The sequence below is a fragment of the Corvus hawaiiensis genome, chromosome 7, assembly GCF_020740725.1.
Source record: "Corvus hawaiiensis isolate bCorHaw1 chromosome 7, bCorHaw1.pri.cur, whole genome shotgun sequence".
In the NCBI taxonomy this organism is placed as follows: domain Eukaryota; kingdom Metazoa; phylum Chordata; class Aves; order Passeriformes; family Corvidae; genus Corvus; species Corvus hawaiiensis.
The window spans coordinates 5557708-5572364 of record NC_063219.1 but is presented as its reverse complement, the minus strand read 5'-3'; the positions used below and the strand labels follow the sequence as shown (position 1 = coordinate 5572364).

General features: G+C 40.6%; 1 protein-coding gene across 43 annotated transcripts in view; it reads right to left on the bottom strand.

Moving 5' to 3' along the window:
- MAP2 (microtubule associated protein 2) overlaps positions 1 to 14657 on the bottom strand; it is a 237265-nt gene that overhangs the window by 174054 nt on the left and 48554 nt on the right. For 34 of the 43 annotated variants that reach the window (XM_048310160.1, XM_048310170.1, XM_048310156.1 and 31 more), the window contains one exon: positions 6647 to 6705. The exons of the other annotated variants lie outside the window; for them this stretch is intronic. The gene's annotated coding sequence lies outside the window, so the exon portion shown is untranslated. The remainder of the gene's footprint in view (positions 1 to 6646; positions 6706 to 14657) is intronic. 43 annotated transcript variants of the gene reach the window in all.

Genomic DNA, 14657 nt, shown 5'->3' with positions numbered 1-14657 from the left:
ATTTCCCCTATCTCTGAGATTTTCATTAAAACAGTTGGAAAGAGAAGTCAGAGTGAGACAGCCCTGTCAAGAGCACATGAATTGTTTGAATTCTTGCCTACAGTTCTACACCACAACTAAATCTCTCCTAGAAATGCACTTAAGAACTAAGGATTGAGGTTTTCACATTTTCAGCAGTACCATTCCCATTGATTCTTATTCAGAATATGGGCCTTTGGAAGCTCAGCTCAAAGCAACCACAACACTGAAGTGTGAGAAAAGTGCATTTATATCAATGTCAGGCAATGTAAAGCACCACATTTTACAGCATTTGGATTACAAACCTATGTGATGGAGAAACACAGCAAAGTGTAAGCAGCCCTGTGTGCCAGCAGTGGGTAAATATGGACAACAGAGACATGGAAGTCTAAAGAAGTATTTTTTTCTTTTTTGATCAGAATCAAAACATTATCTGGTCCCCTAGAAGCATAGAGTTGACTTGCTTTTATCAGGATTTGAGACACTAGTCTTAACAGCCTAGGAATTATAAACTTGAAAAAGTTATTTCAGCTACACAAAAATATCCACAGATGTAATACAGGACATACGATTTGTGTATTCTTAAAAGTGTTAAATGTTTCATTCATACAACAAGATAAACTGATATAATATTATTTATTTATATATATTTAACATATATATATATACATACTGTATTATAATAGTAAAAAGGAAAATCAGTTCCAAGCAAACCCAGTTGGGTTTCATGTGGAAGTTTTAAAGTCAGTAACTCCTCCCTTTATATATTGCTCAGACAAATGAAGTGAATTCTACAGTCCACCTTTCAAAGCCTGAAAATCAAGAATTTGGTGAACGGCTTCCCATTAGTACTATATGCTTCCAAGGTGAGAAGCAACACAAAAGGATTACCTTTATTACCTGTATTACCTTTAGATGATGAGGCATGTTTATGCCTACAGCATTTAAGAACTGGAAGAAAAATAACTGATTCTTGCTATGACTGTAATCTTTTTTTCCTTGGGATGTCAACCCTGTTCTCTTATAGACCTGGCCACACTGGAAAATCTGACACTGCCTTTAGGCAGAGCTTCAGTGAGACACTTCACACGATCCTATCAGATTGAATAGCTTTAACCCTGGTCCTGTTGCTACTGGTACCAGTAGAAAAAAAACTGTGAGTGACTTTATGGAAGAAAGACTTTCGACATATCACTTGTTAAGTGGTTATGTGCCCAGAAACATGTGAAGACATAAGAAATAGAGATAAAAATCTATGAACAGGTTATGAGTTGGAGCTCTAAGCAACAGAAAAGCTTCTACCTCTGGGTGCTACACACACTGAAATGCTCTCTCCCCACCAATAATAAAAGACATTGGAGATGTAAAGGCATTACAGCCACTATTTTCAAAGGTTGTAAGTGAAGCAAATCTTGTAGATAAAGATAGTATCTCCTACACCTGGGGGGCAGGGGAAAAAAACCACACACCAAGAAAGCTTTCAGGATTAGAAACTTTCATCCTGGTCTTCACCATTCACCTGCAAACTTATCTATTTTTCCTGCTGTATCAAATAATCTCATAAAAGATGTTTTCTATCTCCAAAGAGATTTGTCTGGCATTATTTAAACCTTTCAGGTTAGAATTAAAGGGCACAACATTTCTTCATCAAGACTGTCTCAGATGATGTCACTGCTGCCCACCACAAAAAAAAGGTCTGGCTCCTACTCCCATGGAAGTTAAAACTCCTACTTATTGCTCTGGAGAAGGATCTAATCAAAACTATTTATCCTATTGCCTTCCAGCCTCCTGGTACGGTATGCCGGACGTAATAAGGAATGTAGTTAACTGAATAAAATAAGGTTAAAAAGTATTTTAAGGGCCTAGTAGCCGGTATAGTAATTTATTCCACTAAACGAATGGCATCTCAGCGTTTGAAGACTAAGCATTAAGTAGAAGCAGACGCTTGCAGTTCTACAGCACGCTGTTTCCTTTTAAAAAAAAGTTGTGTGCGCCACCTGTTCCTTCCATTTTTCCTTTTTTTTCCTGAAGACACTGCTGGCAATGGAATTAGTCATTAAAAAACAACCCACAAACACTTACTTGATTAACTAACTAGCAGTCAGGAGCTGCTGGCATCAATAAGAACAGCTTCCTCAGATACTCCCTCAATAAATACTTTGCTAGCCTCTGGGTTTCACATCTGGTGTTTGGTAGAATGTTAACCCAGGCATTTGTTATTACTCAGAAACCTGCATCTTTATACATCATATGTACTCTCAGAGAACGAAAAGTAAAGTGGCCCTTAAAAGAACACCTATTTCTGTATATTCGTAATCTCAGGCTTCAGATTATTTGAGCAACTGGAGTTTAGACATGTAACCCAAATGCCCAGATGCACCTGAAAGAAACTACACCAACAACCCAGTTCTGCTGCTGTGCAATACCAACATACTTGTGATGACTTCAGTAAGAGCCATGCCAATGAGAAATCTGGTCTGTCAGACTTTCATACTACAAGCACACCTGGTTCAGAGTCATATGGGTGCCAACTGGTTTGTCTGCAAAAATTCTACAGCCACGACCTTCATTCAGCACCTCCCACTCCTTTTCCCTCCCTGATACAGCACTTAGGGGTTCCTTGGTCCCCATCCTACCCACAAGCTTCTGGGGAAGAAGACATCACACCAACATCTTTCCTGCTTTTCCACCTATGAACACAGGGAGCATCACACAGTTCTGCAAGGCCAGAAGCCAGAGCTGGTTAATGTCACAGCTTGATGGCCTCCATCCTCAACTGCTGGATGCAGCCCAGGTCATGTGTTTTTCTAACTCAGCAGCATAGAGGCTGGATCACAGCCCTCCTACTGGCCAGGGCTAACAGGATGGCCCACTAAGAGTGCAAGACAGTGTGCTGCACATCCCAGCAAAGCACTGCTGGGGGCAAACACCAGAGGAGAATGCTACATGGAGAAACTCTCTCTCCCTCTGCCCCACACCCTGCTGGAGGGCTCCTTCTTACAAGAGGGGAACTTGGAACAATAAGACAAGGAGCACTTCCAATCAGCTGGAATGCTGTTGGATCTTTTTGGGGCAAGCTCAAGTTGCTTACGACTTCAACATAAATAGTGAAGGCTTAGTCTAAATAGCTTCTGCCTCACATGATTCTCTCTCTAAGGTATCTAGCAGCCTTCAAAACAAAGGGTGTTGGATGTAATGTCAATGCCTTCAACAGGTAAGTGTGGCTTTCTCGTTTCTTTTTTTTTTTTAATTTTAGCACAAGGAGAATATAATACAGAAAACCTGTCACAGAGAAAGAAGGAGGGCCCAAGGATAACATCCTGATGTTTGACCATGTGGACTGTTCTCACTCCTCAGTACCACACATGACACTGCTCTCCTCAGGAACCTCTGCCGTGGGAGCAATTTGAACTGCTGAATCCCTTTACGCTTTCTGTTCCTAGCAGTACAGTAGGAGAGAATGGTAATGGTGTGTACCTGTGAGCACATCTGCAAAACTACTTGAGGTGCATAATCTTACACTGGGAACTAGAGAACCAGTATACCCTGGTAGAATGAAACTCAGATTTCTCCAAGAGATCAGGTGCCTTATTAGAATTATTTATTTGCTGGGCTACAGCAGATCACTCGTACAAGAGAAACAGCCCAAAAGAGCAGCAATTTAAAGATGGAAGTACAAAAGACTCCATGGTATAAGTGGTGATGCCAGTTCTTGTATCTTTTAAAAACAAAGGCAAATGTTCAGCTAGCTCTGTCTGTTTACAGGGCTTCTAAGAACACCAACTCATTCAGTTCTTTCATTCTATATATTCTATATTCTTTTTCATGATTCAGTGGAAAGAGAGAGGTTCTTCAGAAAATGGCTCAATCATATGTGACCTTCCCAGCTTCCTGAGATGCTCATCTACAGTCTCTGCTCTCTGCAGGAGGAGAGCAGGGTAAGCACACTGCTTGCAAGCAGTAGTGACATACAAGGGCCTAACGTTAGGCTAGGCAATGCAGGTCTTCTGGCTTTTGATAAAATTCTCTTCTGCTTTTTGTTCATACCACATGGAAATTCACCATGAATTAGTACAGGCTTTGGTACCATTACATATACTTAGGCTGTTCCTGTGAAATATTCTGGTAAGAAATAAACCCATCTTTTTGTTGCCTTTTTTTTTCCAGGTTCTCAGTAAAACACAACAGTTGTGCTTACACTTAATGCTTTCGAGAATTTGGGTTTTATTGCCCTTCAAGTGTGAAAAATTAGGTAATATTTATGTTCAATACATGCCTAAGCTTGCAGAGACAAGCCTGAGACAGTCTTGCTTTCATTCCTTTGTGAAAGATACACTGCTGTCTGATGAGCAAGAAGGTGCTTTGGGGCAGTTAGAAAGTGATGCAACAGAGTGAGACCAATAAATGGGTGAAGAGCTTCTCTGTGCCATTATGTGGGTTGTGTAAAAGCCTAAGAGAGGGTTATAAGGAAGACAATCAAGACAAAAAAAGAGAGCTGAGCATGATCTGCACATGCCTTAGATTCACATGGAGAAGACAGAAAGAGAAGAACAAAATCTAATCAAATCTTATAAGTTTGGTATGTTTAAACAGCCTTGGTGCAGGACCGCTTCTCTAGTCTGTACTGTGTGTTCAGCTTAATAAAATGAGATTTAGACAACTGATTATTTAATTACAAGGAGGTCTTTTGCTCTCTGTTTATGCAAGAACACAGCTTCTATTGATAAACTGTGAGCAGCTCAAATACAGCTGAAAAGTACCAATATGCCAGGTGCTGGAAGAATTGGATTACTACTCACTTCTAAGAGCAAACAGTTTACCTACCCCTTTCAGCTGACAGTTCACCACCCTGCTCTGAATTTCCTGGTTACACACATCAACTGTGATAAATCTTTGGTAAGAACAGACAAGAGCATTCAAACCCTGCCACAAAGACTACTGAAGCTCAGACTAGCACAGGTGAAGTGAAATGCAGAATGAACTCTCCTCGACTTCCCTGTTGCTCTTCACGAAGAGAACCCACCAAACAGCTTTGTCTACACTTTTAGCTCAGATCCTCAATCACTCCTTCCTATTAAAAGTTTTTGGATTTGGCCTTATTACAGCTTTGAAAGACCTATCTCTTCCTGACCATTTAACTTTTTGCCTAATGATTCAAGTTCAATGACATAGAGAGGCTGACAAGCAGCAGATAAAAGAAACATCTTGTACTCACTGAAATCAAAGCTAGACTTCTTCTCACTGGATAAGGATTAATACCATGAGCAGGGCTCCTGGCAGTTTCCATTCAAGAATGATGACAACAAGAGCCTTGCTGATAAATTCTCACATCTCACCTGTTTCTCTCACTGCAAGAGAGAAGGCTTACATGACTGTGGCAGTTTTTTAAAACACCTTGAGAAATACAAGTGGTACATCTGCACTGCAGCCCATCACAGCTATAAAGCAGTATTTCAGAGCTGGTGACAAGCAACGCACTCTGAAATACCCAGCAGAGAGACTGTTGCTCTGCATTGAAATACTGCCACTCACTCTGGCTGTGGATACATACTCCAGGAAAGACTCATGCCTTCACACAAAGGAAAAAACTATGACCTCTAAGAGAGAAATGTGAGACTGCAGTAAGAGCATCAATGTTGTGACCAGGAACTGCCCCCAGCACATAGACGCAGGCAACACATGTCCCAGTTTTTACTCCATTCTCCCGCCCTAGAAAGAAGACAGACAAGAATCAACTACAGAAAAAGAAAAAGCCAAACCCCAGAACAAAATCCAACTTCATCATGACTGTGCAGTGTCACCAGATAAACCTGGTGCTTGAAAATTTAACCTTTCTTGGAAGAGGAATGACCAAGTAATTCTTCTTCCAACAACCCCTGGATAAAGGGAAAATGGTATTTACCAGCTCTCTTTGTGCTGTTTTTCACTTGAGTCGTTCAAATAACTAAAAGCCGTCTGTACCCATTACACAAACTCCCCTCTGAACAGGTAATACCAGGGGTGCAAGTGGGAAATCCTGGGATCAGCATCTCTTTGCATCTGGGCTGTGTTGCAAACTTGCATATCCCATAAACAACCTCAATAAAACAATGCAACAAAACAGAGCAACAAATCGTCAGACAAGGTGAGCATGTAGTGACTGACACACAAGTAATCAGCACACGTCCTGGAACATTTTTCCTAAATGTGAATCCTAAATTTGAAGCGTGAGAAGAAAAAAATGCCACATAACAGATTCAACTTGCAGTGCTTGTGCTCAGCAGCAGCAGCCTTTTGGATAGTTCAACTCTCATTGACAAGAGGACATTTCCTACAGAAAACAGAAGTCTACACAAAAAAGTTGGCAAAAACCCCAGTGAGTTTTTATTTTCACTTGTTTCCACCTCTGTGCCATAAACACCTTCACCGTACAGCCCAGAAAATGTATGTATCTTCTTTGTTTAGAACACCATTACAATACATAACTCATGTACATGCAAGCATAGGAGGAGTCCTGTCAAACTATTTGGGTTTGTTTGAACAAGCCCCAGAGATTCATTAGGCAATCCATCTCAGTAAAGTCAAGACGCACAACATTTCTGGAGCCCTGGAATGACTGATACAAGACCAACAAAAACAGAAGACCCACCTTATGGTGTTGCTGTCACCTTGTCAGTCACAGGTAATTTTATTTCAGGTTTCCACAATCTGAAAAAAAAAAGCTCTCAGTTAGTGGCAGCTGTTAAAGGCAAAAGCTTTAATCTTATTATATGAATTAAAGACTCATGACTTGCAACATGTTAATAACAAGATGCCTTCCTCCTCCGTTTTTAGTAACATGTGCAAAGTTATACCAAATTATCTTTTCTGGTGACTAGAACCTCTCTTGCCATTATAGCTTACATCCCTTGATTTGCATCAGACCATGTCTTACCAAAGAGCCCAGGCCTTCAGAATGCCTGTTTTCGTATAAAGTGAATATCCATGGAAAAGCTGATTCCTCTGAAGTACAGGCTATACTATGGTGTCCATTACGATCAGAGTTTCATAGAAACAATAAAACCCTTTCCTTCTTTACAGAAAGAAGATGATCTGAAGGCAGAAGGCCTTTCATGTAGCTAGATTCACTGGGGATGATTTGCCAAAAATTAGGAAAGACACTAACAGCAACAGCCCTAAGTACAAGGAGTCAGCAAATAAACAATGTAGATAATACAACCTAATTTGCCAAAAGCTTACTTGTTGCCAGGAATCCCACAGTTAAGCTGCACAGTAACAAATGATGTGCTTACAAGCTGCAGACCAGACTGATGGGGCCTATTAATTCGGTATCAGGTAACGTGGTATCATGTACCACAGAAAACCTGCATCAGGGAAGTGCTGTTGAGCTGTCACAGAGGAGAATTCTCTGGTGCTACAGCTGTTTTACTGCAGGACCCTGGGCATGTCCTTAACTGCTTTGTGCTTGAGTTACTAACCATATCTTACAATGGGTATAATATCATCACAATGGCATAAATGAGGACTACTTACTGCTTTGCAAATCCTGGGAATGGCTAGGCAAGGGAGAAGCACCTATAAAGTGCAAATTGTTGGCATTTACAAATTGCACTGAATTGCCTGAGAAGGAAGAAGTACAGACTTCCCTACCCAGCTTCAAGTCAACAGCCAACAAATGGACCATTTTCCAGCCCATCATCTTCAATCAGCACACACCCTACCTGCAGAACTAATTTCTGCCAAAATGTGGGTAACAAAACTCACAGCTGGACAAAGCTATTCAAGATGCTCATTGCTTCACAGGGGAAAGATAGGGAGAAGATAAATGTCAGCAGGAATAAAAGCAACTTGTACTTCTAGTGAATGTTGCTATGTCTCACTGTACTCATATCCTAAATAAGGGTTTTCACTGAAAGGAATGGGACTCTCATCTCTGACTTTACCAAAGCTAGAGAAGAAAACATTTACTTTCACAGAAAGGTAGAAAAGGACAGTGTCTTGCCAAAGTTAACAGGAAGCAGAGGCTGAATCATGAGCAGAAAGCAAGGACCCCATCCCTACCTCCTTCTTTTAAGCATGGGGCAACTTTATGAAAGCAGAAAAAGACTTAAGTCTCTACAGCACACTGCTGTCATAACTGAGGATGAAGATGGAGGTGTAACCAGAGAACAGCAGAAGGAAAGTCAAGCTCAACTATTTCTATTTTTCTCTCAACACCAGCAAATGAAAAGTAATTTCTTACAATATACTGGCCAGGAGTGGACCTTATCATCTTTGGTTAATTCCATACATCTGAGAAGAAAATAGCGGTAAGCCGGTCAGACTTGCTAAACGAGATTTGTCTAAGGTCCCACCCCCAGGTGCAGAGCCATGCATGAAAGATTCAGCATTCTTTAGGAAGATGCTACTTGTCCAGACACTGTTAGTAATGGTCAGCAAAACACAACCATGGAACAACTCATACATAATATTCCCCTTTTGAGCAAAACCTCATTCAGCACCCTCCAATCTCTGAGGAGCTCCCAGTTCATATCCAAGCCAAGAGACAAGGAGGAATGGTACCAGCAGGATCCCTTTCCTCAAGCTTCAGATGAGCAAATAATGGACAAGCACACAACCCTGGCACCTCCAGCAAGCAGAATTTCCAGCATTTTTACAGCTTGGCCCACAATTATTTACTCCTTAGAGACTCCAGACTCATCCTATCATCTGTGGTTATAATAAAAGGGAAACAGACTTGTTGCTAAAATGGCCATGAAACACCAGACACCTATTTACACTCTTGCTACAGTTACACTCAGTTAACTCCACTTTAGGAACATCAAGATTTTCCAGATCACAGCCCTGACTCACGCAGCCGGCAGTGAACACCTGGGACACATTCTGGAAAACACTACTAATAAAACACCATGCCAACTGCTTGACGCAGAGAAAACAAGATTAGCACTGCGACATGTTGGCATTTTGACTTCTGAATATTTGCTGGCTGACAAAATCAGGAGCTGTCTTTAAAGTCTACCCTGAACAAAATTATCTACCCCTTTCCTGTAACTACAGTGGCATTTGTTAATGCTGTCAGATTTTATGTGAAGTCAGTGCTCTTGCAAGGAGTCACACTGACAGCTCTGGTTACCAAAGTCTTTCACTAACTGCTTTCCAGTAACATCTGATAGGAAAATGAAGTGGCCCAGTATTTTCCATCTTTCAGTACACACCTGCCCCAAGAGATGGGCATATATATAAAAATAGCTGAGCTTATCCAAAAAATTCACTGGCATAACTGGATGCATCTTCCAACACCCTGGGGACGGTTCACTTCAGAAGATGGAGCTGGTTTGGTAAAAGGGAGAAACTGCTTGGAAATCTGAAGGTGGAAGATGGGTTGGATAATGGTAATCATGAAATGATAACATCAACTATTCAAATATAAGGAAGGAACAAGTAGAGCAGATTACGGGCAGTGAATCCCAAAGAAAAAAAGACAGATTTTTAAGCAACTCCAGACAGGTCAGTCCCTTCATAGGAAGCCAAGAAAGTGCAGAAAAGTGCTAAAGGTGGAATAAAGATACAGAGAAAAACTATTTTATGGTAAAACAAAGCTGGGACATCAACTGACTACAGTGCTGACCAGAGGAATATGTTTAAAGGAGGGACTCATGTAGGTAAGTCAACTTCAACAGATGAAATCTTACTACAAATTTCTTATCATTAAAAAAAACCCCTAACCAACAGACTGAAACCAACTACACACTAATAGATGAAACCACTGACACCATGAACTCATAGGAAATGAGGGAAGACCTAAAGCACTGCCTGAAAGCAAGCGCAGAACCACTAACCACCATAAAAAGGAAAGAGGATGATAACCACACAGGGAACTGGAGACCTGTCAGCCTAACTCAGACTACCAAAACAAACTGTGAATTAATTATAATATCTGAAAGACAGATGGCCCACATCAGCAAATCTACTTCTGTAAAAAACCAACCAAAACAAACTGGTCTGACCTAGTTTTCTATTACAATATAGCATATTTACTGGAAAAGGGCAGCACATACATGCTATAATCGAGGGGGGGGGGGGGGGGGGGTTGAATGAGCACTCAGGGGGTTAGGGTTAGTGAGCCCGAGGCTCGCTTCTTTGCAATGCTTTATGTGAGCAGCCAGAAAACACTGAGCTGAGAGTGTTTACAAGTATTTCATCACATTCAAAATCATCCAAAAATCAATGCCATGAAATTCACTGATTCAAAGTGCTGCAATAGTGCTGCTGCAGAGGCAGCAAAAAGGAAATGTTTCCACACAGAGCTTCATCCACCAACATCTTAGTTGAGACCCAACAGGCTGAGTCCAAGTACATAACACTCTCAGCAGGAGTTGTAGTGCAAGCCCACACTCCTCTCTGATGTGCTGCCTCTTAGGTGGAGGCAAGTCACACCCCACAGTAATAGCAAAGTGAACAACTGAATATTCAGCTTCCACTGATTAGGTGGCTGGCTCCTAATAGGTTTTCCAGAGCTCTTCTGTCAGAGACATCATACTGTTAACTCATACTGTTAACTGTTGTCTGACACACAGACATGCCTTAGCCCAGGAGATAACCCTCCAAAGTATAAAGCTAGCAGTTGTTCAACATGTCTGAAAGACTTGCAAAGGCGATTTAGGACAATCTAACTAAATTAGGAACCCTCTGAAGCTGTAAATTGCCTTCACTGGACAGTCAAAAAGAAACAGGTAAACAGGATGGAGCTATCTCAGGGAACCTGCTTCCACAACCAAGGTCTGCATTGTATCTCTTGCAATTTCTTCCAGCCTTGTGCATTTACCTTTCTTTGACCTGCTCACTGAAGATAATGGACAGTCCAAGATTTTGGTTGTTCACCCACCCGCATGTGATGAAGCTGAGCTGCAGGAGCTGTGGCTGCACTCTGAAGGCCTTGGCCCTGAAGCTACACTCAGCTAACTGACATTTTGGACTGCGGTTCACATTTGAAGCCTCCTGGTCCAGCAGACTGCTCACTGCAGTCTGTGTGAAGGAAGAAGAGAGTCTTCTTCCATTTCCTTAAAAAGACAGAAATTTCAGTGCTCACTTTACTTGACCTTAGACCGTTTATCATCTGCTTTGATACTTTTTGATAGCCTCTCTTACCACTTCTAGTGAAATGGAAAGTTTAATGAGTTCTAAAACCCCCAGAATATTTGAGATTGTTTACACATGAGAAATGATCTACGGCTCAGAACTGAAGAGGCAGTAACAACAGATCTGTAAGGCACCTTCCCTGCTGCGCAAAAAAGGAGCAGATACACATTCAACACTTTTAATGGGAGCAAAGAGCCTAGTTTTCCAGGAGCATGTACCCTTTCAACTTTAATCTTCCAGTTTCAGGGGCAGGAATTCACACGAAAAGTACACTGAGTGCTGCCAGTATTTCTGCAGTGAAAGAGCCTCAACGCTTCTGTTTGGTTTTCTAACTGATCCTGTTATCCATTTTTTAATGTTTGAACACATTTTTAAAGGTGCAACTCAAAACCCTGCAAGGGTACCAACAGTGCAAGAAAATATGTTACAAACAAAAAACCCTGACTTTCAAGAGAGATCAGTGTTGCTACCACTGCTCCTATTCAAGTAATTCCTTTATCCTCATGACAAGGTACTTCTGTTAGTATGAGCCTGCAAATTTTTAATTGTTCCACATTCTCATTCACAGGCAATGCCTCCCTCATAGCAGTTCTGATTTTCAGGAGTTTAGTCAGTTTATCCAGTTGCAAGTAACATTAAACCATATCCTTTTATTATCTGCTCTTACAAATTTTCAGTTTATTGGCAGCAACACTGTAAGAGTTAATATGGTTGGAAGCTTTCTATGAGGAAAAAAATTGCCTGAAACTTTTTTTTTCTTCCATCAGATTTCATACTCGAAGGCCTGAGTTCTAGCTAGGACAGATCAGCATAGCTCTACCAAAATGCCAAGAAATGCCACCAGTTCACAGGAGTTAAGGATCCATCTTGGACACTTGCGTCAGGAAACCATAAAGTGAGTTACTCTTTTCTCCGTAGTGATGAAAATATGCTTGAAAAGTATCTTTGCTTTCTTCTGCTGAGAATCCACATGTTCCCATTCACTCCCTAAACAAATCCTCAAGTGTTTTTCCTGTTACTCTCATATGTGGTCCTGAGCCCACAAAGTCAATTGGAGCTTCACCAGTGGACCACCACTTTCCAACCACATCACCATACTCAGCCCTGCCAATCACAACTTTTCAAGAGAAAGTATTAAATGAACAGTCTCCCTTCTCCTTTACAGGCTCCTACTATTTTAATGTCCAAACACCTCCTAGTCTACAATCTTCACCTTCCCAATTCTAGTACCATACAGCAAAGGATTAGTTATCCCAGAACAGAAGGGTTACTGAGGCACAGAGAAATTATTTATTGCAAGCTCCCTATAAAATCTTCAGAAGCATTTACAGACCTCAAGTCAGATGACATTCATCACAGTCTCACCTGATGCTAAGAGTTCTCGTCAAACAGGCTCACAACTCTGAAAAGTCTAGGAGCAGCACTAGTTAAGCTTTAATAGCTAAAAAACCCCTCTTTCAATACCACCATAGGCAGCTTCCTTTCAAGAAACAGCAATTCAAAGAATACAATGCAAAGCTTCAATAATACAGAGATGAATGCCACTCACTTCTAAAAATCAAGTTTAATTTAAGGCATTCCTATCAGATATCAGTGAGAGTTCTTCTGGAGTTTCTACATGTCACACACATGAAGGATTACTTTGGGGAATTTTATTTTAACCAGATAACAAATCAATTCAATTTTTGGTAACCTAAGCTTTTAACACTCAAATAGGGTGATATATCAATCTTGAATAAAGTAAAAAGACTCTGACATTCCAGGAAAGAAAAAGTTAAAGTTAAGTTTTCTGAGCAGTTTAAATTCCAGTTTCCTGATGCACAGTTTAGACAACTGTTTCTTTCCCCACTCTAGCCAGGTTCTGGTAATCAACCCCTTTCCCCATGCCCAAATTACTCACACGGGGCCAGAGCAGAGTGTTGATGACTCCACAGTGACCCCAAGCAGCTTCCACTGGATACCTACATGTAAAGTTACTCGGACTTTAAATAACTTTTTTCCCCCCTCTACAGTGAAAGCGCCCATCCATTTTACTGCAGGGCTCTGAAATATGACTTCTTAAACAAGCAAGATAATTTAAGAATGACTGATATAGAAAAGTCTGTATTTTCAGGGCAGTTTTATACAGTTTGCAGAAAACAGAAAGAATTAAGATTTTTTCTAAAAGTACAGGAGAAAAGCAAAAGCACCAAGTGGTGTTCCAAATGGAGGAACATGCACTTAATGAGGCAGGAGTTCTGCGGAAACAAGTAATAATGTGATTCCATAATTAAAGACTGCTTTGTAATATGTATGCAGAAGGCTGCCACAAAGACTGCACAAACACCATTTTTTCCAGTGTTTCCTGAAATGAGCCATTTGACTCAGCAATATTAAAAGGTTCCTTTAACAGCTTTTTTTGGTCTGTGATACATCATCTAGATGTAACTGAGGTCAAGTGCATTAAGAATCTGTGTAACATTTTGTGCTGCAACATGACAAAAGAGGCTCTGTCTGAGCTGCAAGGACTGACTAGCACTCAATCTATTTCTACAGCCATACCAGAAACACATGTGGAAGTGTACAGAACTTAGAATTCATTTTAAAACTTTTAAATAAATAGGGTGTTTAAATTCTGAATAAAATGTATAAATACTAAGCCCTTGGTGGCCTCCTAGACCATATATGAATGAGAGTGGCATCACAGAAACAGCACATTAACTACACTACCTGTTCAAAAGGTTAATAGGGGAAGGCAAGGACACATACTAGGGCTTTCTGTGTGCCTTACCAAAGAGACCTCAGTTACAAGTGACAGTGGCAAACTCATTCAAATCTGGTTTAGAAACCCCATTTTTTACAGATTTATTAACTTTTAATTAGTAGGCACAAGCATCACTCTAGTTTTAAATAACCCTTCCTTGGGAAGTGACATTATCTCTATTGTATTTGTATTTTGGTGAAGAAAGAATGCACTTTTTCTTTATTAAAAAGGCTGACACACAGTAACACAACTAATGAGTAGCTTTGAATGTTATCTTCTTTTGAAACCCTCTATTCAGGATTGGAACACTGTAATTATAGGTGCTGAGCAAAGAGCTTGTCTAGGTACATTTCAAAATGCTACATATATAATTCATCTTAATCTTTTTTTCAAAATAGAGATTTTCATATGTTCAAGGGGCTTTCAAAATGGGGAGTCTGATTTAACAGCGACTGGTCACTCAAAGCAGATACTCAGAAAACTGCTCCAATAGCCCTAAGCTGACCACTGTGGCAACTATGCTATGAGCAAAAAAAGGAAACTGGGCTCTGACACAGCAAGCTGTGATTCTTGAAAGTAGTTCCTCCATCACTTAAAAAGCCCTGCTAACCTCAGTGGATCTTATCACATAACCACTTGTAAAATCAAGACATACCAAGCACAGGGCTGAAGGCATCCCATGCATCATTTCTACTAACACCTTTTGGTTCTAGAATAATCTCTTTGACAGCCTATTTTTTTTCAAAAGATACAAGGAAAGCACTTGTGAACAGGCAAC